The sequence below is a fragment of the Nilaparvata lugens genome, chromosome 2 (assembly GCF_014356525.2).
Source record: "Nilaparvata lugens isolate BPH chromosome 2, ASM1435652v1, whole genome shotgun sequence".
Classification (NCBI taxonomy): Eukaryota; Metazoa; Arthropoda; class Insecta; order Hemiptera; family Delphacidae; genus Nilaparvata; species Nilaparvata lugens.
The window spans coordinates 32,721,038-32,747,484 of NC_052505.1; the positions used below are offsets into that span (position 1 = coordinate 32,721,038).

General features: G+C 34.9%; 1 protein-coding gene across 1 annotated transcript in view; it reads right to left on the reverse strand.

Annotated features, from left to right (window-relative positions):
- The window catches only part of LOC111053840 (tyrosine-protein kinase receptor torso), a 320,170-nt gene that overhangs the window by 89,721 nt on the left and 204,002 nt on the right, over positions 1–26,447 (reverse strand). The gene's annotated exons all lie outside the window — the stretch shown is intronic.

Below are 26,447 nucleotides of genomic sequence, written 5' to 3' on the forward strand. Positions count from 1 at the left end.
ACTTTGAATTAAATATGCTGTATCAATATTACGATGTCTACCCATAGTAAAATAATCTCTTATTTGAGGTGTGTGACTAAGTTGTAAATCGTCGAATATGAGAAGAGAAAATTGTTGAATTTTATTCGGGTGGAGAATTCTCTCAGGAATATCATTGACATGAAATTCAATACCTTTCATTTTTGAAAAGACTTTTCTTAAAAACAAGTACTTATCTTGATATTGGCTTTTAGTATTTGAATAAATATGTTTAAATCTCAATCCATTTTTGGAAAAAATCAAGTTGAACAATAAATTCGTTTTACCGCATGCAGACGGGCCTACAATGAGAATTCTAGCGTTATGCGGTATCAATGTACCATTCTTACACCATACAGGCTTTTCCTCTTGTGCAATTAACTTATCGAAATTTACAATGTCGAGTTTGTTCATGTTGAGAAAGTGAGATATACAAACAGAACTGTTTCATGTGTCTGGTTCACTCAGTAATGAAGCGTTTCTAGGTGAGTAGATGTACTCACCCATTCAACATCTACTCACCTTGTGCCACATGCTACTAGCACTTCTCTATGACAAAAATGAGAAATGAAAGAGCGAACATTCAATTCAAGTTGTTTTTATTTAAAAAACACACACAATGTAAAGAATATTACAATGATTATCATTGGTGTGGATAGATAATGTACATTATTTACATCATATGATCTTACTCTAATTATTTACAACAAATGTGGATAGATAATGTACATTATTTACATCATATATGATCTTACTCTAATTATTTACAACAAATGTGATCTTACTCTAATTATTATTATTTACTCTAATAAGTTCTCTCGATTTATGAATGATGGTTGTGGAAATCCAATCCATTTCACAAGCAACTTATCCTTATCTCGTCTCAATATTTTTTCTATCAAATAAACATTTCTTTCAGATTCATTCAAAAGCGTTTTTTTAATTTCTTCTTGATAAAACCTACCCTGTATTATCTCACCACTAAGATCTTCTAATGAGTAAGTGATAGGTCTTGTGGGATGTATGCTCACAATTCGGAAATATTCGGATGACCAATTCATTAGATATTTTTTATCAAATATCTGTTTCTTTTTAGAAATTCTCACAATATCACCTAGCTTATATTTTGGTTTCAACACTTTTAATTTGAATCGTCTATTAAATGCAGAGTTTAGTGATTCTAAAACACGTTTACGATGTTTTTTAGTTACATCTTTAGGTCGCATTCCAATGCTACTGTGTACTGTATTGTTATAATCATCTACAATATTTTGTAAGTTATTAACCCAGTTTTTACTCCCACGTTCAGTTAAAGATCGATATATTTTTGATTTTATTGTACGATTAAATCTCTCAGCGATACTAGCTTTCTTATCAGTAAAAACAGAATAATGCTTGATATTATACTTATCTAACAAATCTTTCACATGCTTATTAAAATACTCCTTCCCTCCATCTGTCTGGAAAAAACGCATATGTTTATTCTTACAAATAATGGGTTCGAGTGCATTATAAACACTTTGTGCAGTCTTATTCTTTAAAGGTATACAATAAGCGTACTTAGTAAAACAATTAATAACAACTAAAATATAACGATATCCTTTATTGAATTTAGATAAGCTACCCATCTCAATCAGATCTGATTGATATAAATCGTTCTCATTCTTCAACTCATATCTGCGTGTGGGGTAATTTACACGTGCAGCAGAGTGAAGCTCTGCTGCTAATTTTGCTCTAATATTACTCATTCTTCTTCTTTGTGTGAAGACACGCTTGAAACAGAATTCGATGTGTTGGTCACTAGCTCGTTACACACACACTGATCTGTGCCATCAGTTTGCTATTTTGTAGTGACCGAATGGTAATGTATCGATTCCGTTCTCTGCAATAAAGCGCTTGTCATCGAACGGGCTTAAACAAACCTTTGCGCATTCAATTTGATGCATGTTATGATTGAAGGATCTCAACATATTACATTTTTCTATATGTTGGCATCGTTCAATCAAACATTTCTTATACAAGTCAAAACTAAGTTTTCTATTTTTCACATGTGTCTTCACACCTTTTGCTACACACTTATTTACAGTTTCCTCCTTCTCATTATTTACAAGATATGAATATAATTTCGCGCGTAATCCCAGAAAAGATTTTAAAGGAAATGAAGCTGCCTCATCCTTAAATTTCCCTACAACTTTATTCCTCTCATTGGAGAAGCATTCGTGCTCAGCTGGGTAATTTGAAGTGTCAAACAATTCTAGATTTTCTCTTATCAGTTGGTAGACGTCGGGTGTCTCCAATGATAAGAGGAAGCTATCTGTATCAGTCATACAGAGCTGGATGCGTTGCCATGGTATGATTTTTTGCAATTTACAATAGAAAAAATCATACATGTGCAGTTTACTCAAATCCAGGATGCAGAAACCTGAATAGATTGGCTTATTCATTTTTAGTTCCAACTTTCGCGAGAAAACCGCAATCACATCCGAACTTATTATCTGCCAGCGTTTACATAGGGGATTTGAAATGTACTTATCTAGACGCTTGGCGTCTGTGATAATTTGAACATTACATTGATGCCGATTTCCCTGTATCGATTTTCCGAAGCATAAGTTACTCATCTGTTTAAAGAAGGAGACTTCAAATTTATTTTTCGCGGCTTGCCTATTACAGGTATTGAACTCAATGTAGTTCTTCAACCAAGGCGATTGGGAAAAGCTAATGACTCGATGTACCTTTGTTAATTGCAATCCGAGTTGAAGGTACAGTTTCAAATTCATGTAATGAACAATGTACCTCTCTCGATCAAAAAGTGTGTTCATGAGTTTTTTAGTCAGAGTTTGACCGTTCTCATTGGTTTGGTACTCGGAGAACAATTCGCTAGGAGGAATTTGATGAAGTGGAGCGAGAGGGAAATTGGCATGCATATCATGTAACTCCTGTGGGTACTTGAGATCACATTCAATTACATAACCAGTTTCTGATTCACTCTCCAAATTTGTAAAGTCAAGAGCATGGATTTCTTCCTCTGAGAGGAACTTGAAATTTCCATAAGGTAAGAATTGATTCATAGAGTGCGCATACAAAGAATTACAATCTATATAAAGCAAATAGTTACTTGGTTTTGTGGGATCGTATGTGTCAGGGATGTGTTTGTTATTGGCTTCGCAATAACGCTTGCCAATAAACGAAACACCACCGCGCATTCCTGATTCAAACAATAGATGTATATCAGGATCGCTAATCAATTGGAGTTCAACCCGGGTGAACTTTAACATACAATTCCAAGTGTAATGAGCAAGCGAAAGAAAATGAGTCACATCGAGGCCATATGACCTAAAAAGCGTTGACCTCATTTCTTCGAAAACCTCAACTAATAGCATGACGTCTAGGCACAGATAGAAATCATGATACTCGCCGAGAGATTTCAACTTGAATGTTGAGAACACTCTTTGTGCATGCTCATATTCTTTGGGGGAGAGGGGTGTATCGTTAAGATCATTATAAAAACATTCTATCGGAGGGAGAGAAGTCTCAGCGAATTTTTCAGGGCAAGATATGTACGAATAGGGATATACTCCTTTTTTCAACAAGAGTTGCCTTTGTTCGAGATCGGGGTCATTAAATACTGAAAACAGACGTTTGAACTTCGATTCCATATCTGTACTATCTACCAAGTTGCGCACTAATACTTCTAAAGATTCATTCATAAATTTATATGAATCTAAAAACTTGATTTTTCCCACTGTCAATGTCAAAAATCTTTCTGATGTATTGGCGATACAGGAAATTTCTTTTTTACATTTTCCGAGAGCTTTTAGAATAAAATGACTGTCAAATCCGCTAAAATTATGGAAGTAACAGCTAATCGTATCGTCAGTTCGAGTATTTAAATTACACGACACATGAGCAGCACACAAAAACTTTCCATTTTCATGTGCATGATGGCGTACCTTTGTGTCTGTTTCGGTAAAAACTTCATCGCAAAGGCCGCACTTATCAGCGTTTTGAAATTCGCGTTGCTGACGATCACTTAAATGCTCCATCGGAATTTCACATTTTATATCTGCACTCAATAAATCGCCCAGTTCGATTATTTCCTTGAGAAATTTCTCCATGATCTTTTCATTGATATTACTCGATCTATAGAGTACTGGCCGTACGCGATATCTCCATTCACATCAATTACAACGAAACAATACCCGCACGGAATATGACGCGCCGTTTTCTTGGTGTAACTTCTGGTAATAGGTACATCCTCAGATTCATTACCATCCATATTCACAACAAATGTTTCCAAATCCGCGTAGATTGTATACTTTTTCTTCAAAGTCGAACCGAGTTTTTTAAATTTGATTGTCTCACCACGTTTTGGGTATGAAGTTCTCTGAGACTGGAACTTTGAACAAAGCTCTAGATGTCTCATCAAATTTGCTTTCCCATCCCGGTTTACTCTTTTGTCTGATGTAAATCTGTGAAAACAGAAATTACAAACATCTACTTGATGAGCATTTTTCGAAAGGTGAGAAAGAAGACGCGACAATCCGTTTTTCCCGTTCGCGGTGTTAATTAAACAAAAATGAGTTTTTCCTGCATCGCCTTTCAACATTAAAAGATTAATTTGGTATTTACGCGTACGGAATATGCTTGTTCGATAGGGGAAAAACTTTTTGTTGTCATACGCGATAACATGAATTGCGATGTCTGTATTGAGAATTTCAAATTTCTTTATGTCGCGATCGGTGGTTGGGAAATTAACTCCGCGAGTGTTCAGCCTGTGAGCAAATTTGCTCAAATATTTCACCGTTAAGCGACTGTTATTCGGTTTCTGGTGAAAATAGGCTAGAACACTCCACAGAAAACACTTTTTATCAGAAAGATTTTTGATATTGATAACACATTTCTTATTGTTGATGAACTGGGGTGTTTGAATATAACTGCTTGTGTATATTGGATTATATCTAATCACATTTACATCAAGCGAGTCGATCTTCTTCAACACCCACCCACTCCCAAATCGAACAAAGTTATCGAATGAACTTAAAATTTTCCTAACTGCTAACATAAATTGTTCATTCAATTCGTCATAACTCTCCAAGACATTCATGCCTATGGCCGAGTAGCTATGAAGATTCACAATGGATGAAACAGCTTCGGATTCCTCTGATTCTAAAACTACCATCTTATACAATAATACATTTAATACTAAAAACCATTTAACATTTCCTTCGAAACGTGCAGCGTGTTCTCTTATTATCTCGAAAACACGAGCTTTCGAGTTTTGAAGCACATTTTCAATGTCAGGTGCTACGTTTTCGAAGGAAATGCGATGGCGAATTGCTCGCGAACTCACGCCTCCAACTCTGTGTTCTCTGCTATGCTCCATCTCTGCTACTAGCGGGTTACTGAAAACAAACAAAGAATATATTACTATGGCACAGAATTAGATATAAAAACAAGTAAACATTAATCTAAAAATCAGTTGTGATTTAACAAGCTGCAAGTACAGTGCAAAAAATGCTATCACAGGATCAGATTTTCATGCACGAACGATTGAGGTTATTAACATTTGATAATCGTTGGAAATTAGAATCGAGTCTGTTGTCACCTCAAAATATGGCTAAACAGGGTTTTAAATTTGTGCGAGCACCTGACGTTGTTCAATGCGTGTTTTGTTCAGTATATTTAGAAAATTGGTTGCCAACAGACGATCCTAGTAAGGAACATGAACGATGTAGTCCAAATTGTGGATGGCGCAAAGAAGATAATATTTCATGTGAAGAGGAGAATTTCGATAATAATATTCTACGACAATATGAAGAACGAGTTTTAACTTTCCATCGTCCAGAACCATTCAAGCTCTCGGTATTTATTAATAGAGCAGACTATTTTGCAATAAATGGATACTTTTTACATGAGAAATCATATCTGCAATGTGTATATTGCAAATATATTATTGAAAATCCTTATGAAAAAGTGATACATGTTCCATTTTGTATATATAAAAAGATGAGCTATAATGGAAAAGAAACGACAAATGATGAAAAAGAAGATGCTGTGGGAAAACAAGCTGGATATTGTACAATATGCACTCTGTTGTAATCGAGATATTAGTGATTCCTAAGTGCATTGTAGTAGTAGTATCAGGAAAGAAGTAACTTCTGAAAAATCATGATTAGAAAAATAAAGAATTGTATCATACTTACATGCAATGAATGATGTGCTGTACTGTCTCTCTCTCTCTCTGCTTACACTAGTTCTTCATACGTCTTTCCTCCTCGAAGACTGGAGTGATTATGCAGTCTCGAACTCTGTGAAATCAACGAACATAATGAAAATCACAATAATATTGAGAAGAAATTTAGCAAGTCAACATGTGATGTTAATTATGAAAATTAATGAGGAGATTACATTCGAAATATTGTTATTCGAGATATGTGGAAGTGAGAATTCGAGTGCATTGTGAGAATTTGATATTTTTTCTCTGAATGCAACTTGCTGTACGTGTAAGAATGCATTTGTATGTCAAGGATGTGACAAGCGGGCAAAAGCTTGCTAGTATCTGATAAATTTCTTACTGAGAAAAACTAATTTCCAATGTTCACATTACATGTACTCACATTGGAGTTATTGATGAATCTGATTTGAAAGACAATTTCTTGATAACGAATATAGGAACTTAATTCAACTTTAGAGTTCAGTTAAGATGTATATTCGACTACATGAATATGATGATTACATTGATATATTCATTTGAATTGAGCATAAATTGTTTTATGAAATCAAGAAATATAATTATTTGAAGTGATTAGGTTGAATGCATGCTACTATCTAATAAGTGAGAAAAAACTAATTTCCAATAGATGTCTTTGTACAATGCACAATGTGATATTAAATGATTAGAGTTCAGTTAAGATGTGTATAATTTTATTTTTGAACTGATCAAGCTTACTAGTAGTTCAGTCAAAAATTGAATAAGATGAATATTTTGATTTCATTATTATGATGCTTACATATTATTTTCTATAATATTGAAGTGATGTGTTAAGAAAATTACTGATTAAGTTGATAGTTATATTGTGATATTAAATGATTAGTGTTCAGTTAAGATGTGTATAATGATCACTTTTTGAAATTGAACTGATCAACCTTACTAGTAGTTCAGTCAAAAAATTCAATAAGATGAATATTTTGATTTCATTATTATGATGCTTACATATTATTTGCTATAATATTGAAGTGATGTGTAAGAAAATTACTGATTAAGTTGATAGTTATATTGTGATATTAAATGATTAGAGTTCAGTTAAGATGTGTATAATGATCACTTTTTGAAATTGAACTGATCTACCTTACTAGTAGTTCAGTCAAAAATTGAATAAGATGAATATTTTGATTTCATTATTATGATGCTTACATATTATTGCTATAATATTGAAGTGATGTGTTAAGAAAATTACTGATTTAGTTGATAGTTATATTGTGATATTAATGATTAGAGTTCAGTTAAGATGTGTATAATGAATACTTTTTGAAATTGAACTGATCAACCTTACTAGTAGTTCAGTCAAAAATTGAATAAGATGAATATTTTGATTTCATTATTATGATGCTTACATATTATTCGCTATAATATTGAAGTGATATGTTAAGAAAATTACTGATTCAGTTGATAGTTATTTGTTGCAATGAAAGAGTTTGCTTATTAATTTGATTCACTATTGGATTCTGCAAGAAATATTATTTCAATAACTGATATTACTCACTTTGTGTAGAGAATGTCTTGTCAATCCGATGATATCAAGTTGAGATTATGACAATAATCTGTTGATCACAAGTAGTTGATAATCTGAAACAAATTATAATAAAGTTACTAATCATAGATTTTCATTTAACAGAAACGTATGTCTGAGAACACCTCCATGGCTCCGCTACTGGAGGAGGCGGCCGCGCGGGATGATGATGATGATGATGAGGACTTCATCACACTCATCAATAAACCATCACCAAAACCGTGGGTACCTCTCCGCGAGCTGGCGGAGGATGTTCCACATGCTATAATCTCAGTGCGGGAGGAAACGAACCATCATGGCAGACGAATTATTTTGAAAATTAATATTGCATCTACGAAGAAAATCTCTGAGGTATACCTGCCTCAGAGATTTTCTTCAATAATTTCACATTGTAAAGTTGTTAAATTAATTCTAACTGTAAAAATTTAGGAATAGTAGTGAAGCATATAACCGCTACATGGAGCGACATTAAGATTGTTAAAATTTAACAATCTTATTCTCATAGCATGTAGTGGTTATATGCTTCACAAGTAGTATATAATGTAAATATTGTAGTGTTTGATAATAAATTGTAGTATTGTTTTTAAAAAATTGTTCTTAATTCTCACCTGTCAGAGAAGATGTAGAATAGTACACTGTTCACGCAAGAATAGATCCTCTTGTAACTGAACACTCAATGACTGTAGAATAGTTCATGCAAGAATAGTAATGCTCTTGTATAGTCATTGAGTGTTCAGTTACAAGAGAAGCTATTTTATAGTTGCTGCTGCACGCACATGCGCATGCACCACATGCCAGTCTTGACCTTGTTGCAAGATTCTCCTCCATCTGTTTGCGCTATACACTCACTATAGATATAGCAATCTATTTTTATCAGTATGCTTACAACACTTGAATGGAGAAGTTGTGCAATGAAGATAATCGTATGGAGAGTTTCATTTGTTCTTCTCTTTATAATATGTTGTGTGAATATGCTATTACTTTTCCATATTGCTTTGAAAAAATATTATTCAATGCAAAATGATAGTAAGAGAATATTGGAATCTATACAAAATGTACGAAATAAGATTAGGGATTTGGAAACACCTCAATTGATGCAGGAATCACTGCTAGTAAGAAATCATACATTATCTTATATCAAATCATGTGTCAATTCATCAGATGCTTCTCTCGATGTTAGTCTAAGACATTGGTATAGATTTATGATTGATGAACGTTCAATTCTTTGCAATTTCTACAAAACTTACAACATACTTAACAAGTGTGTTAATAAGACACATCATGATGATAGAAAATTGTATTCCCTATTGATTAAAACATACCAACTTTGTAGTAATATATAAAGCACATAGTGAGACAATTTCTTTGTCTCTCGATTGAGGTTAAGTGTTTGATTAATTAACCTCAGTCGATGTTCAACTATTGAGTTGAAAGGTAATGAAAAATGGTATGTAGAAGAAAGTTATCTTCTAGGAAACGAGGTAAAGGAATCTTGAGTTCGGCTAGCAAAATTGTCAAAGGTATAGCGGGTACTGCGGGGGACATTACATCAACTATTATAAATAAATTAATAAACGCATCACCTGAAATTCACCTCCCGGGGGGTTACCAGTGGTGTGGACCTGGAACCAAGGTTAATGAAAGGTTAATGAGGGGGGATCAAGGTATAAATTCATTAGATAGGGCCTGTAAGGTACATGATATAGCATACACTCAAAATAGTGATAATAAGTCGCGAGCGATTGCAGACAGAGCTCTTGCAAACACAGCATGGGAAATATTCAAGAATCCAAAATCATCTCTAAGTGAAAGAGCACTTAGTTATCTTGTAACAAACGTGATGAAAGCTAAAGCAGCGTTTGGCGGTGGATTGAGAAAGAAGAAGAAGAAGAAGAAGAGCACAAGTGTTGGGAAAACTCATAGCAGCTCGATAAGGAAAAAAGCTATTGCTCAGTTGAAACAGCATATTGCAGGTAGAGGTTACTATTTGAAACCGTACCCTCCAATCTCGAGTGGTGGTCGTATTTTGATTGGGCCCAACCCCACATCCTCCTCACCATATGGTGTAAGTTTATTCCCAAAGAAAAAAAGAGTTAAAAAACGTAGAACGACAAAGAAGGTGAAAAAATGAATATCGATGGTGAATTGTCCAATCACGATCTAATAAAATGGTGTAAATTATTACAAATTCCCCTACGAGGTGTATACATGATAGATACATTACCTAATAAAATTCTAAAAAATGAGAATTGTATTGTTAATTTAGACACTCAATCCGGACATGGTACACACTGGGTTGGTTATAAGAAACGAGGATCAAATGTTTACTATTTTGATCCAATTGGTAATTTACAACCACCTTATGAATTGAATAAATATTGGAAAAAAGAAACAGGTGTAAATATTTTTTACAATGTTGAGCACATGCAACCATTACATACAAATATATGTGGACACCTTATGCTCTTGTTTTTTGCGAACCAGTTGTAATCCAGTATTTGTACCGAAAACATATAAGATGGTTGTTATTACATTACGATCTAGATCAAGTGATCTCTATGAACATTTACAAGAAATTCTCGATTTGGATAAAAATAAAGAATGGGAAATTGGATTGATTAATTTCTGTACTTACAATAGCATTGCAAATGTTATAAAAGGTAAAAATTCTAGCTTCAAATATGGTGATAAATTAATTGATCTTGATACGGGTGCATATGAAGTTGATGACATTATATTAGCTTTAAAGAGTAAATTGAATAGTGACGAAAAGAAACTTAATATAAGAGCTAACACGAATACTATGAAGCTCGAAATTCGTTCTGATAAGCCTATTGACTTTACATCATCTACTTCAATAGGAAAAATGCTTGGTTTTGATAATGTTATATTACAACCGAATAAATGGTATTATTCTCAGCATTTAGTTAGCATAACAAATATTAACTCTATTGTAGTTGAGTGCAATATAGCCTGTGGGAGTTACTCCGATGGCAAACAGAAACATATTATATACGAGTTCTCACCTAGAGTACCTAGCGGGTATTTGATAAATGAAACGCCTAATCCGATAATCTATATGCCTTTAAACACACATAGAATTCAAAGCATTAATGTAAAGGTAACCGATCAAGAAGGATCGTTTATTGATTTCCGAGGAGATATAATTACAATTAGACTTCACATTCGTGAAAAACAAAGAACTTGAAATGGGATTCCTCGTTTTCAAACCTCGCACTAGCATTTGCTCACAGAAGCTCATTAGAGACTCGAACGTGATAGAGTCAACACCTAAAAAGCTACGTGCTATATCGGCGAAAAGCGCGAGAATATTGGAAAAGTTGGGATTTATAGTAGATTGGCGTCATGTACGGCGCAGCAATTAGTGAAATTCTCGATGTTGAATCTCAACTCGAGTTCTATAATGATATTACTAAATTTCAGTTCCATACTCATACAGTATATTCGGGACAAGAAATTAAACCCTCAGATGAAGCTCGCATCCATGTGGCTTCTATGGATCAGTACAGCCTTCCATGCAAATCATTTATATTTATTGAGGGGGAGGTGAAGTGTACAAAACCAGCTGCGAAGGCTGGGGATGCTCCGATAGAAGCTAAGTATATATTATCCAGTAACCTCATTGGAAATCTCTTTGATGAAATTCGATATGAATTGGCTGGACAACAAATTTCTAAATCAAGACTAATTGGATTAACATCAACAATTAAAGCTATACTAGTGAAAAATATGTTTGATAAGAACACATATCACTTGGCCGGGTTTGACAGAGCAGGATATACACTGAAAGATAATAAGTTTACATTCTGTGTACCTCTTAAATTAGTTTTACCATTTTTTGAAGACTTTCAAAGAATAATTTTAAACTTGAAACAAGAACTTGTATTATTAAGATCGCCAACAGATCTCAATTGCATCGAGTCTACAGAAGCAACAAACGTTAATATAAAAATAACGAAGCTTCAATGGAGAATTCCCTATATTACTTTAGAAGATCATGTGAGGTTGAAATTTTTGAGATTGCTCGATGCTGATACACCGCTGAAGCTGAGCTTTCGTCATTGGGAGATTTCAGAATTACCAAATTTACAAAATAGCACTGTTCATTCTTGGGCAGTAAAAACCGCATCCCATCTCGACACACCAAAGTATGTTGTTTTAGCGTTTCAAACAGATCGTAAGAATAAAATTAATAAATCAATCTCGGAATTTGATAGTTGTAATCTTCAAAATGCAAAGGTCTACTTGAACTCTGACTATTTTCCTTATGAAAACCTCCTTGGTAAACAAGAATTGATGTACCGTATGTTTTTGGATTTTCCCTCGGCGTACTATAACCATAGTATCAATACTGAGCTTGGAACAGAGATTGATTTTGACACATTTTGTACTAAAACACCCCTGATTGTAATTGACTGTTCACATCAATCTTCTCATTTGAAATCCTCCACAGATATTAGAATAGATATGGAATTTAAGGAAGCTGTACCTCCAAATACTTCCGCTTATTGCATTTTAATCAGTGATCGTATCATGGAGTACACTCCCCTTACTTCCATGGTGAAGGAAGTTCAGTAATCTCTCGATAGAGCACTAGCTATATAAGTATTGCATTTTTCAAATTTTACTCATTTGAGGTTTTAGCTTTGATCGGTTAACATCTAGAATGTCTTCTAATTCTGAGAAGAAAACACGCTCTATCGGGATACAGTGCGATCTTGATAAAGAAGACAGCATCTACTATGACTCAAGATGTAGTACACCTATAATGTGTTATAATTCTGAGAAGAAAACACAATCTATTGACACGCAGTGTGATCTTGACACGCAGTGTGATCTTGACACCGAACAAGACTTCTTCTACTATCACTCAAGATGTAGTACACCTAAACCACAGGAGGAGAATGGAGGAGGAGGAGGAGGAGGAGGAGAAGGAGGAGGAGAAAGGAGGACAAAGGAGGAGGACAAAACAGCACAAGAGGAGGAATCCACCTGTAAAAAATTTGCAACAGTCGACATGCATTGGTTCAAGGGAACTTCTAATCAAATTATCGTGAAAGAAATCGGAATCGTAGATCAGCTAAATAGCTTTGTTGTGTTACATTTCAAGTCGCCATTTGCAAAGTCGGAATTGAATGCTAAATTACGTAAGCAAGTAACATGGGCTGAGAACAATTATCACAAAATATGCTGGGAAGATGGTAATTTTATTTATACAGACAAATTATTGATATCTTATCTTGAAGGATATGATAAAATCTACACAAAAGGTACAGAGAAAGCTAAGTTTCTTAGAAGGTTACACAAAAACGTATGTTGTTTACCGGATGAAATTGAGAAACCAAATTTTAACTACTTTACAAGTTCTTGGTGTTATAATGCCTGTGAAATTCATCATCGCAATCCGCATGGTCGATGTGCGTTATTCGCAGCGGTTCATTACAATACTTTGATAATGAAAAATATGGACTCATCTCCAAATTTCATGTGCGAAAACAATAGAATGCTTAGCATGAAAAAATGTCAATTCTATTCAAATACAGAAAAGAAAAACTTTGCAAGATATGGCTTTTTCTATAACGGACAAGAAATTCAATGTGTTTATTGTAAGCAAGCATTGAAATATCATACTGCTCGTGTATGTTGCATTGGAGGGAAGGCGCAGGAACCGTTTAATTTCCCTATATTAGTACCGACATATGTATAGTTTCTTCATTTGCTCATCATGGACCCGTGCAAGTGGATGCAAGCTGATAGTGAATTGGAAATGAGGTTAGAACAGTGTATTGATTGGTATGATGCCTGTGAAATTGCAATTGAACATTCAACTCATGAAAATCATCATTTGGTGAAACAACTAAAAGACATTTTCTTAAACACAGTGAATTTGAACGATATAAATGATTATCCATGCTATTACAGACCTCATAAACTGTCTGTTAGTAAACTAATAAAAATTGAAGAGGAAGTGATGAACAATTGTAGTGAATTGTGTAAATAAATTTCTAGTGTATACTCGATTGTTTTCATTGTACCTACAATGTCTAAGTTTAATCCTTCAGTATTGCTTTGTTAGTTGAGCTGAAAAGATCTCACATGCGTTGAAGCTCAATGCTATAAGTGTGCAGATACAAGTAGTTTCTTATCACGTTTCACCTGTACATACACTCAACTGAAAAATATGGTTGATTGTTATAGCTTTTCAAAGTTCAAGAAACTATCTCGTCTCTTGATGACAATTTCATTCAATGAATTTGATCTAATTGCAAAGAATATTAAATTTTCAATGGGTGATGAGGTGAGTGATCTTGCATTAACAAAAACAGAAAATCTTCACTTTCCAATTCTATCTGAAATTTTTGAATTATTGGATGCATTAGAAACCGGTCATTTCCATTATGGTTGTTCAAATAATGATGAATCATTAGCTATTGTTAATAATTCTAATGATCTCTGGAAATGCTTATATGACATTGCCAATAAAAAATGTAAAAGATCATAGTTCGCTCTCTAGAGAGTTTAAAGATACATGTGTATTTGGATATACAACTTCATTCTATGCATTAGTTATGATTGAGGAAACATTAAAAATATAACGTTCGTTGTGTGTACAACCCATTGTCAAGAACATGTTTCAGTTAAATTTGACAGAAGTTCGTTTCACTTGAATCTGTCAGTAGATTGCCTCTCTCTCTCACACATATCTCTCTCTCTACTATTAATCATCAAATAGACCATGACTAAATGTAATTGAGCATGACTGAATGTAATTAGCCATGACTATATTAACTAGAGCATGACAAGAGAGAGAGAGAGTATCATCTTCCTCTCCTTCTTCTAAGGGGGTGGGGGCGGGAGAGTTGCGGGAGAGGTGCGGGGGGAAGGGGGGAAGGTAGGATGGGTGCGGGGGGAGGGGGGAGGGGGGGAAAAGTCATAAAAAAGTCTCGCAAAATCGGCATTACCCGTCTACTACTGACTGACTGACCAAAAACGTTCAAATTTGGTAGGTATGTTCAGTTGGCCCTTTAGAGGGGCACTAAAAATCTTTTGGTGATATTTTAACTCGAAGGGTGGTTTTTAAGGGTTTAAAGTTCGTCTTTTAGCATGTATATTGCAATGAAAGTGAGTACATTAATTATTCAACTCATTTTTCTTTTAAATTATTTGCTTCGAAGTAAGTTGAAGAAAACCAAACAATCAAATCGCAAAACCCCTAAATTTTCACATACATATTATTTTATCAATAAAACAGTTCTAATCTCTTCATTGACAGGGCTAATACACAAAGGTAATTTGACGGTGGGTGTGATTGGGGATCCTACTCAAATTGAAAATACGACTTCACTATGACTTTAAAAATCTAGTAGGCCATCTTGAATCGTGAATGTAACTCTATTTTATTGAATAGGAAGGGTCATGCAATACATGATTTCGATACGGAGATTCTAGACAAAATGAATGGCGAAAACCACACTCGATATCTCAAACCTTTTGGGAGATATTCACATTATTAATCAATTCCATGCAAATCAGAAATGAAATACATAAGTGGTATTGATTAACAATCTGAATATCTTCCAAATGGTTTGAGTTATGATGTGCGGTTTTCGCCAATCATTTTTTCTTGAAATTCCGTATCAAAATCAATGTATCGCATGACAACCTTCCTATTTGAACAGTAAAATTGTTCTATTCGATGATTGATTGTGAGGGTCTATGGAGTCTGTGGATTAGTTGATCCCTTGCAGTGAATACCGAGTGCACGGTTTCCTAGCAGGCCAACCTCTTGCCAAAATTGGGCACGCAGTCCTGGGTGGTGCTAACAATAGTCCTTTGAATCGCACATTTGGTATATTATGTAATGTTTACAATATTTTATGATAAAATTTCGCTAGAATGTTACTGTTTTGCTACTCCGTTAATTAACTCGAAAGATAAACAGAGCTCCAATGCACATCTATTAGAATAAAAGTGAAGATTCAATTAGCTAAATAATGTAAAGAAAACGTTCATCCATATTCACCAGCTCTAAAATGTAGGGAGTTTATGATGGACTGTAAAGCATATGACACATATTATTTGGAGGAAGACTGGTACCGCTGCAACTAGAACAGGTGATAACATATACTTGTGGACTTGTGGATGATAAAACTGCGTGAGGTCTACTGTTCACAGAACTACTAGTTGAAGTCATAGTCAAGTAGTATTTACAATTTAAATAGGATCCCCAATCACATGCACCGTCAAATTACCTCTGTATATGGGATATGCTGTGCCGTTCTCGAACTTTTCACCCACTCTGTATATTATTTTATTCTTAAGCTACTAGATTATTAATAACGATATTTTCGCGCCTCTGGTATTTACGTAAAACATAATGCTTTTCCGATTGGACCGAAAGCTCTAGGGGGCTTAGGAACTGTGATTTATAAAGTAGGATTTGATTTAAGCATGACTTTATCACTGTAAACGCTCTGAAAGCCCGAATGAAATCTGTTTTTAACTAAGGATTGATTTTACAGATACATCCAGTTCGACCATACTCCTGTTACTGAAGATAGAAAAGTGAAACGTTCTCTGTGGCAAAGTCTATTTCATTTCGAATGCTACCGAAAAGAGAATCGGATTGAATGGGAGTTACTCCTGAACACCACCCTCCACTCGGGGGTGCTTATCTTACACCCAAGGAGTATTATTCCTGCCCTTTCAAATATTAGACTCTTCTATCCTCAGAGAGAAAATTCAAATTGTGAAATACTGTACAATTGAATACTATATACCCCACAGTAATTGGTCTAGTTGGTAGGTAGTCCTTTACGGGAAGGTCGCACCTCTCCTGATTTATTATTTCAGCAGTGAAAGGGCCTTACGACTGTCATATTCAACCTGGACCGACAGTTTAACGTACCCATTCCATTACACGGGAGTGAACTAACCGGGTTTGAACCCGGGATCTTCAGGCTACTAAGCAAGCACTCTCCGTCTCAACCTGAGGTACGCAAAAAATTATTGATGGTAGGCGACAACGGTTTGAATATTGAAAAAATTAGTTGAGTAAATTTTATTTTTCTCCGGTTATGCATAATTGGTATTGTTATTGGAATTGGTATTGCCTAATAAGGCAATAATTGAAGCTCTCATCAAAAGAATTATGAATACTCCACTCAAATGCTTTTTGTAGCTTTACCACCATACCACCAACTGGTTCGAGTAACTGAATGGTTCAATTATAAAATAATTTTGGTAACGATTTTATGAATGGATATGAATATTATCTTCAGATTATTAGGTATTTATTATTGAAAAATTCGTCTTTCAATCGCCTATATTATAAAGTATGAAGATCACAATACAAAGATAAAAAGTGAACAAGGAAAATCACTCATGCTAATGAAATTGAAGCTGGAATATGTGAATACGCTGACGCTTTGGATAAATTCAATTGTGGCTCTACAGTCCACACAGAGCAGACACGTGTATTTACAAAAACTTTTGGCTCTCTCCAGTAAAGAGCAGAACACATCTGGTCCAATTTTCAGCTCTGAATGGACAATAATTAAACTTGTTGATTATTATTGCTATAAGTGCTGAGAACACTTGAACGTTTCATATGGAATAAGATAGCAATTTAATCATTGTGGCCAATTGTGAAATGAACTCTGGACTCAATAAAAAAGATTTGCTCTCATAGTGATCAAAATAAGGTATTCTCTCGTAGCGACCAAATTTCGAGATTTTATGACCATGAGAAAAAATGTCCGTTCAACCTTGTTGTTGTTCCATTATTTGGACATTAATATTATTGGTTTCACAACCATGCGAATCTTTCACACTGAATTCCTCAACGAGGAACAAGGACACACCAATATAAAAGCTTCATTCTTTTGTGGTTGCGGCCGCTCCACATTCTCTGTGGTGGTATTTAACTAATGGAATGAGATACCTGAAAATATTGTTCTACCCGGCTCATTGACTACTTTGAAAAAAAGCTTTATCAACTCCTCAGCAACTACCAAGCATAGAGTGTAGTATTCAGCATTGATATTTCGTACGTTTGTTCTTTATCGCCATTTTTACGATTTTCACATAATGTTTATGTATCGAATTGCAGCATTGTGGGCGGGTTTAGTGTGGTTATTATAATTCCATTTGAATTTATCAGACTGAAACCGATCTCCTGGTGACAAATGATTTTGTCGGAGAAGGCTTAGTTGTTGAAATTGTGCTAGACCCTGAGATCTGCGGATTTTTTATCTGATCAATAATGTGATCCTAATTCTAGTGGTTTGAGGGTCTTGGAATTAAAAACATAGATATGCCGTTGACTGACTGCTCTTATAATAATGAGAATAATATAGAGAATATTACAAAATACATCTTTACATGGATAATCTAATAATCAATCTGTCTTTAAGAGACCAAATACAATACGTCTTTAAGAGACCAAATTTACGGGGCACATCTGATATTGTAGTGGGGGTATCAAGTACTTATCTAAGATCTGTCGTCCTCGAGTCCGGTGTCCAAAGGGTAATGGATGAGTATGAAGGTTGATGGCCTCCAGGCATCGGGCTAGTGGCGTCAGATCGAAGATCGTCTTTCAGCCCCGCACGGCAAGGTCAGATGTCCGATATCACCGGCCATCTCGGTCGGCGAATTCGTAAGCCCTCGTTCGACAGCAAGGCATATTTACAGCACGATCCTCGAATGAGTATTCAAGAATACACACACACACACACACACAAAAAAAAACCTGCAACACAAGTCACAACTACTTAGTAATGCTAGAATAAATAACTGTCTGGAAAAGACATTATTCAATCAGGCCAATAAATAATTAAGCTCAGAAAACATGTCTGTACTCTACAGAATATAAAAGCGGTCTCCTGTTCAGGTCTCCAAGTCGACCGAATCAGGATCAAAAATAGGTATCAGGGCTGGTAATATTATGCATTAAAAAATACCAAATTACAAAGGACGTGGTGGGTACGACGATAATTTCCCTCAATAGAACAAGAAAGGAATAAAACTAACAAGGACAGAATACAGGAAAATTCCCTCAGTCAAAGTAGAAGACTCAGCAATATAATGGACGTTCAACTGATTTTGTATGATGATTTTGCGTCTACAACAATTCTAAGTACTCTAGGAAAACGTTGGAAAACAAAAGAGAATACAATAAGAATACAATTACGTAATGTGCGTAATGACATCATGAAACTACTCCGATACCGTGAGAAAATTACAACGTTAATCCAGCACTCTAATAAAATTTTATCTTGGAAAAGTTATAATTTAAAAAAAATAAATTTTCGGCACAAGACCAATAATGGTTTGACTATGGGAACTTATCAATCTTATACAAAAGATTCTAGTTCAGTTTACAAATATGAGCAGCAGAGGAAACATCCATCAGTCATGACTCATGAGCAACCGTTCAGCCACAGAATACATATTTATACAGAATGGAAAGTGTCAATCCAACCAATGCATTTTACATGACGCCAAGACTTGAGTCCACCAAGACCACGACACGTGACTGTACCATCTAGTTGGAGATTAAAATTACAGCTACTATAGTGAGGTTCACGTTGCTACTAGTTCTGTGGAAAGTAGACTTCACACAGTTTTCTCATCCACAAGAATCTGATATCACCTGTTTGAAATGTTAACAAAATAAGCTCAAGTTTGAATTCGTATTCCATATGATAATTCATCCAGTTCCATGATAATCTTTTCATCTGATGAGAATATTTGAATAATTTGAAAATTATTTTTTTCAGTAGAAAATATTATAAATATCTTCAGCATTATTTAGTTATCATTTCATTATTCTTAATCACCTATGAAATTTGTTTTTTCAAATGTAAGAATATTGATACTGTTGGGCATGCATAATAATACCATGATTGCAAAACAAAATATTGAAACAGGACTTCCTATATACCGGACCTGCGCCTACAAAAAAAAAATGGCTGCCGTAAATGGTGGCTGGCAATTTTATTTTAAATGGAAACTGGACGAACTAAGATTTTGATAAACTGAGACGCTCTTTAATAGCTGATAGTGATTTTTTCTTAGTAGGAATTCCTATAAATACCACTAGATACGGCGGCCATTTTTTTCTAGGCTCAGGTTCAGTAGGAAATAGGAGGTCCTGATTGAAACCTGTAATGGTGTGAATTGCCAACCATTCATATGTGGTGCAGTATTTTTGATATAAACTGGAGCGGTTGCTAAAATCCCTATTTTGCAAATAAATTTACAAAAAGTTAAGGCTGTCCGGCTCGCAAATATGCTGGGTTCAGACCGCAGCTCTAGCTCAGTGGTAGATGCATGAATTTTCCAAATATAATTAATCACCACAAGGTTCAATGATTGGTGATTAATAATTCTTACCGCTGCTTCCATGAAGTTTATGGAAGAATACCAATAAGGAAATCAAAAAGATAGTTGGTGACTGATTACCAGTAACCATGTATCCAATCGAGAATAATGAAGACCAACTATGGTTTTTTCTAGTTGATTTTTAAAACACTTGCTATGAATACCGGTATTCACCAATTTACCCTTCTGAAATTCCTTGGAACTTACAACGCCAGTTCTTGAAGTTCTTGTAGAGTAAATTAATTATTTCCAATAATTAATTAGCTTGGTCCTTTCGTCTCCACTGGGCTTGTGTATGGTCCAGATTTCTTATAAGTTTCTATCAGTATTAAAGAATATAATTACGGGAATAAATTACAGTTAAGAACTCTTTAGCAACACTGAGTTCACAAATAATCAAACATTAATTACATATACTTCACATTTAAAAAGGGATTGGCTTGATGATTTTAAAAATTAATAGGAAGAAAGAACCCTAATCTCCATGTGCTCCTCACAGATCGAGATCACAAGCCAGAGAGAGTGATTTTCAGAAAAATTTCATCTCTACTGATATGATAAACCATATGTTTTTGTTGTCATTGATTCATTCATAAATATCAAATGTTGTTGATCCGTTACTAGTAGAAAGTCATGTTCAATTTTATTTGATTAAAGCTCTACAGATGAAGAGTTTACTTATTTCAATTTAATCAAATAAAAATGCCGACAAAGAAAAAGACAAAAACGATTGAAAACCGTAACTACGAAGAAGATAAGATGGAATCACATATTGACAAGTTTCTCAAGCCAAAGGAATTATCTATCGACCCAGATTCGCCTACGGCAGAGAGAGAGTGGAAACATTGGAAAAAGACGTTCGAAAATTTCTTAGAAGGAACGACAACCAAAGACAAAATGAAAATATTGGTAAACTTCTTATCACCTGCTTTATACGAAATTGTGGAAAGCTATACTTCATATGAAGAAACTATATCCATGTTGGAAGATATGTTCGTTAAACCGAAGAACGAAATTTATGCACGATACTGCCTTGCTAATGCAAAACAACAAATAGGTGAGTCCATTGATCACTACTATTCTGAACTAAAAAGATTAAGCTTATCATGTAACTTCACTAGAGTGTCAGCCGAAGAAAACAAAAACGAGCATATTAGAGATGCTCTTATTTCAGGGTTATGTTCTATTGAAATTAAAGAGAAACTTTTTCAACAAGGAGATTTGAGTTTACAAGAAACAGTTTCCCAAGCACGTGTTCTTGAATCCGCAAAAACATATGCCGACTCCTTTAAAAGTACTTGTTATACAAACTCTGTTGAAGAAAATAAAAACATAAGCTTGAGTGAATCTTTCTCAGATGTTAATGCTGTAACCCAAAATCGACAGGCAATTGTAGAGAAATCCGTTCAATGCCAACGTTGCGGATATAAAAAACACTCAAATTCTCAAGAATGTCCTGCAATAGGAAAGACTTGTCATAAATGTTCCCGAATTGGACACTTTTCCCATGTGTGTAAAAGTAAAACGCTCAAAGAAAAACTAACTACGTCAACTATTACTGCAGCTGGTATAGCCAGTAATCTTTCTAAAGCTACAATTATTGTTTCGGTGAATGGAATAAATACACCAGCTCTTATTGATACCGGAAGTGTTGCCAGTTTTATTGATGAAAAATTTGCAAAAACAAATAAATTTAAAACTGCATCAGATTCTTGTTTTATAAGATTTGCATCTGTTCAACATAACACCGCTACAAAAGCATGTGTTTATAGCAATATTGTGTACAAAGGAAATGAATACAACAATATTAAACTCTTGGTATTAAAAGAATGCTGTTGCAATGTGATACTTGGTCACGATTTTTTGATGAATCACTCTACAATAAGTTTAGCATTCAATGGTAATAAACAGCCTCTTGTAATAGATAATAATTCTACAACCACACCACCCTTGAAAGATTGCCTCTTGGTGGAGGCCATGATAAAACCATGTTCCCTTTTCAATGACTTGACTCCCGATTGCCACCCAATAACTACCCGATCCAGAAGACACCCACAAGATGACTATGAATTCATGAAGAATGAGGTCAATCGCCTCCTTACAGAAGGAATAATTGAGGAAAGCCAGTCCAGTTGGCGTGCCCAGCCTTTCATTGTAACCAATGGACAGAAGAAACGAATGGACATAGACTATTCACAGACTATTAATAAATTCACAAATTTAGACGCACACCCTCTCCCATTGATCGAAGATCTTGTAAACACAATTGCCAAGTACAACTTTTTTAGTACTGTAGATTTCAAGTCAGCTTACCATCAAATACCGATTCTTGAGAATGAACGACATTACACTGCCTTTGAAGTAGGCCGAAAACTTTATCAGTTCAAACGAATACCATTCGGAGTAACCAATGGAGTAGCTGCCTTCCAACGTACAATAAACGGACTTATAGAAAGAGAGAATTTGAACGACTGCTTTGCCTATTTGGATGATGTTGTCATTTGCGGTTCAGATCAAGAAGAACATGACAGAAATCTTAAGAAATTTCAACAAGTAATTGAATTGTATGGCTATAAATGAAGAAAAATGTAAATTTTCAAAAAAATCATTGAAGTTCCTTGGGTATGAGATAAAACATGGAGAAATTAAACCTGACCCAGAACGCCTTGCACCACTCATGAACTTTCCACCCCCAAGAAATGCTAAAGAAATGAAACGACTCATGGGATTACTGGCTCATTACTCCCAATGGATTAAAAACTTTTCTCAAAAGATTCACCCCCTTGTCCACATACAGAAATTCCCTCTATCTCAAGATCAGATGGAAACTTTGGAATTGTTGAAAAATGAAATTGCTTCCGCGGTACTGCTCTTTGTTGATGAAAATGTACCATTCATAATTGAGACAGATGCATCAGATTTTGCAATTGGTGCAACATTAACACAAAATTCTCGACCAGTAGCCTTTTTCTCACGAACTTTGTCCCAAAGTGAAACCAGGCATTCAGCTGTTGAGAAAGAAGCCTATGCCATTGTGGAGTCTATAAGAAAATGGAGACACTATTTACTACGAAAACAATTCACTTTGATCACTGACCAAAAATCAGTCACATTCATGTTTGGCACTCAACACAATAGAAAAATAAAAAATGAAAAGATACAAAGGTGGCGCCTAGAATTATCTGAATACAAATTCAACATAGTCTACAGACCTGGAAAAGAAAATGCACCAGCTGATGCACTCTCTCGTATATGTATTACAGCTGGTTGTTCAACATTGAACTCAGCTTTGGCAAAATACCATGATGAACTTTGTCACCCTGGTGTAACTCGTTTCTACCACTGGCTCAGAATGAAAAATCTCCCCTATACTGTAGATGATGTAAGGAAAATTTGCTCTAATTGTGCAATTTGCTCTGAAATAAAACCACAGTATATGAAGACAAAAGGAAATCTCATAAAGGCAACAAAACCTTTTGAACGAATTAATATGGACTTCAAAGGACCCGTACAATCAAAAACAAGAAATAAATACCTACTGGTGATGGTTGATGAGTACTCAAGATTCCCTTTTGTATTTCCTTGTCCAGACATGACTGCGAGAACAGTCATAAATTGCCTGGTCTCATTAATATCAATGTTTGGCCTTCCAAGCTATATTCACACAGACAGAGGAACATCCTTCATGTCAACTGAGTTGAAGAGCTTTCTTGGCTCAAAAGGGATAGCAACTAGTAGATCAACGCCTTACAATCCGAGAGGGAATGGTCAAGTAGAGCGATATAATGGAATTATATGGAAAGCAATAACACTAGCTCTAAGATCACGAGGACTTGATTCAAATCGATGGGAGGAAGTGTTGCCTGATGCACTTCACTCTATTAGATCTCTTTTGTGTACTACAACAAATTGCACCCCTCATGAACGAATGTTCCTACACATGAGATCCTCAACAAATGGACAGTCACTAACATCTTGGCTAATGAGCCCAGGACCAGTTTGGCTGAAGAAAATGAACCGAAATTCAAAGCAAGATTCATCAGTAGAAGAAGTTGAATTGATTGAGGCAAACCCAGAGTATGCTCACATTCGTCGCCCTGATGGACAAGAGTCCACTGTGTCGCTCCGTCATCTTGCCCCTAAGATAACACGAAAATCTAGCCGGGTAGAATGATATGATAAACCATATGTTTTCGTTGTCATTGATTCATTCATAAATATCAAATGTTGTTGATCCGTTACTAGTAGAAAGTCATGTTCAATTTTATTTGATTAAAGCTCTACAAATGAAGAGTTTACTTATTTCAATGAGATGTTAATGCTGTAACCCAAAATCGACAGGCAATTGTAGAGAAATCCGTTCAATGCCAACGTTGTGGATATAAAAAACACTCAAATTCTCAAGAATGTCCTGCAATAGGAAAGACTTGTCATAAATGTTCCCGAATTGGACACTTTTCCCATGTGTGTAAAAGTAAAACGCTCAAAGAAAAACTAGACAGAAATCTTAAGAAATTTCAACAAGTAATTGAATTGTATGGCTTGACTATAAATGAAGAAAAATGTAAATTTTCAAAAAAATCATTGAAGTTCCTTGGGTATGAGATAAAACATGGAGAAATTAAACCTGACCCAGAACGCCTTGCACCACTCATGAACTTTCCACCCCCAAGAAATGCTAAAGAAATGAAACGACTCATGGGATTACTGGCTCATTACTCCCGATGGATTAAAAACTTTTCTCAAAAGATTCACCCCCTTGTCCACATACAGAAATTCCCTCTATCTCAAGATCAGATGGAAACTTTGGAATTGTTGAAAAATGAAATTGCTTCCGCGGTACTGCTCTTTGTTGATGAAAATGTACCATTCATAATTGAGACAGATGCATCAGATTTTGCAATTGGTGCAACATTAACACAAAATTCTCGACCAGTAGCCTTTTTCTCACGAACTTTGTCCCAAAGTGAAACCAGGCATTCAGCTGTTGAGAAAGAAGCCTATGCCATTGTGGAGTCTATAAGAAAATTAATAGGAAGAAAGAACCCTAATCTCCATGTGCTCCTTACAGATCGAGATCACAAGCCAGAGAGAGTGATTTTCAGAAAAATTTCATCTCTACCTCAAACGATTTATAAGCTTCCTTCTGATTGGCTTTCTCATCTTAGTAAGACGTGATGTAATTGGTTCTTTAAGATTCAGGGTTTTCCTGACTTTGTTATACAAAGATAAATAAAAATTTTTAAATATATAAGTTAAGAAATAGTCTTAGATTATTCCAATAAGGTGATGATTTCTTGATCCATTCCGACCTGCTTTGTAGGAAGAAACAACTCCACATTAAATTTAACAAAACATGTCTCAACTCAAATCTCTCTCCAAAGTATGCCAAAATCAAAATTAAAAATGATTCCAGACCTGCTAAAATTGCCAAAACCAAAGCTGAAAAGATAATGATCAAAGAAAACATCAAAGACCTATACAAACAAAAAGAACTGCTCAACTCCAAACTTTTGAAACTACACCTAGAAATCTCTAACACTTATGGACATGACTTCTTTCAAGAATTAGCCATCACAACCCATCAATGGATTAAACAGAAAACCAAAAAAAATAGAAGAGACACAGAATAAGAAAATAAGCTAACCTAACCCCTCCACACACAGCCATTGAATCCAACCATGAATTCTACAAAAGAACTGTAAACCTAACAAATACAGAATTTACAAAGAAATAACTTGATATTCTTGACAAAGGCCTCAAACACAACCTATCCTACAAATGCAATAATGGCACATTGAAACAGATAGTTATTGAAACAGAGACATCCATACATCATACTGAATCACATATTCAAGATGAATTAAGACATGAAACATTAAAAGTAATCAAAAGCAACAAAACACAAACCAAAAACTCCCTCAACAATGAAGCCCAAATGCTAAGAGATTTACAGAATAAAGCAAATGATAACAACTTGAAATTTGTCAAAGCAGATAAGGGGAACACCACCGTAATCATAAACAAAAAAGACCTTGACCAAAAAACCATGGATTTCATTACTAAAAACAACATAAAACAACTCAAATCAGACCCAACAAACGAATACCACATAGCCATAAAGAAAACAATCAACAAAGCAAAACATATAATATCAGCAACAGAAAAAAGGACACTCAAACAAATCCACCCATCAGCACCGACCCTACAAACACTCCCAAAATTACACAA